The following is a 1,690-nucleotide window of genomic DNA, read 5'->3' as shown; positions in this document are numbered from 1 at the left end:
ACTAGTGTAGTATTTTTTCAGTAAAATGTCAAGAAACAGTTGTATCCATGGCTGCCACAGTCAGTCAGATGGGGTGAAAGACTTGCACTAGTACAGACTCATTATCACAAATCAAGGGGAAGTTCCTCCACAGTTATGAGAGGAACACCTGCAGCTGGCCCAGTTAAACCAGGATGTCAATGGAAAAACTACGAGCAACATCCAAGTTTGTCCTGCACATTTTATGTCAGGTACTGTAATATTTCTTTATTAGAGTGAACTGGATTACACTAATTGTTAGTTCACAGTTTAGACAGTGATAACCACACAGACCCCGGCCTGAGCTGCATACAACTTACATCAAGTGGTTGATGCTATGGTCTAAGGTCGACATTAACGGGATGTTCAGAAATCTGTTGTTGAGCCTTGTTTTTACTGATTCATTAATGATCATTTCATACGAACACTATCATGATTTACTAAATGATACTGTTGTGCTGGTTGCTGAGGAATCAACCATGATGGCAGAAACTGCAGAGCTGCCTGTTTTCAAGGACAGAAGACGTCAACACTGGCATGTTAGAGAACTCGTGTGGCTCTTGGCCACCATTTGTTTTGCAGTTAATCAAACTACCAGCCCTTTGCTGCAGGCTCAAGCACATACCTTCTTACAGTGTCTGCTTTCTTAATTCCAGGCAACATGATCAAATTGAAGAAAACAACGAGCCCTTTGACTGTTAAGGTTTACAGCGCACGTATCTCCGTAATGGCAGCACTTCAGGTATTCCATGGTTTTCAGTAGTTGTATCCATGGCTGCCACAATCAGTCAGATGGAGTGAAAGAGGTCCTAACGGGTCTATACGTACATCCAACTGTACTTTTTGAAAGTGTCATTATAATTGGCCCACTGGTTGAAGAAATGTTTTGCTAACAGACCATCAGTGTTGACTCCAGTAGTTTTAAACAAAGATCCCACACAATGTGGAGATAATAGTCCCTCGCTACTTCGCGGTTCGTCTTTCACAGACTCACTCTTTCGCAGTTTTTCAAACTTTTTCAAACTTTTTCAAAATTTAGCACCGGCTACATCATTAGGTGCAGGGAAGAGCTCCCTCCTGCGCTGATCTTCTCTGCCACGCCCACATTTCTTCTGCAGCAGCTTTGTGACGGGGTCCAGCTGTACCTATAGACTTTTGTCTTCCAACTTAAAATTCAAAGTATGTCACATCGTAAAATTGTCATAATCACAAAATATAAAAGTGTTAAAAGTTATTTTTAATTATTTTAGAACTTCTATGTTCAGTTGTTTCAGTGTCATTGATCAAGAAGAACATTTGTGCTCCGTGCTGCAGAGCTGAGCTGCGTGACATCCCTCTGATGTCCTGCTGCACTTCTCTTCTCTACAATTTAAATTTAAATACTGTAACATTTTAAATAAACAATCCATGCTGCATGAATTGTTTATTTAAAATGTTACAGTATTTACATTTAAATTGTTTATTTTCACAGAAGGTGGGAGGTGATGAGTGTGATTGCAGGAGAAGTGGGCTGGCAGAGAGCGTAGATCATGACATTCTGTGTCTTTTAGAGCAATGAAAGTTTAGAAACATTGTTTGGAATATTGCAAGAGTGTGGGAAGGGTTTAAAACACACACACACACACATACACACACTCTCACACATACACACACACACACGCACGCACACATT

The sequence above is a fragment of the Nematolebias whitei genome, chromosome 13, assembly GCF_014905685.2.
Source record: "Nematolebias whitei isolate Nwh7 chromosome 13, NemWhi1, whole genome shotgun sequence".
Lineage (NCBI taxonomy): Eukaryota > Metazoa > Chordata > Actinopteri > Cyprinodontiformes > Rivulidae > Nematolebias > Nematolebias whitei.
The sequence above is the reverse complement of the archived record's forward strand: the minus strand, read 5'-3'. Positions refer to the sequence as shown.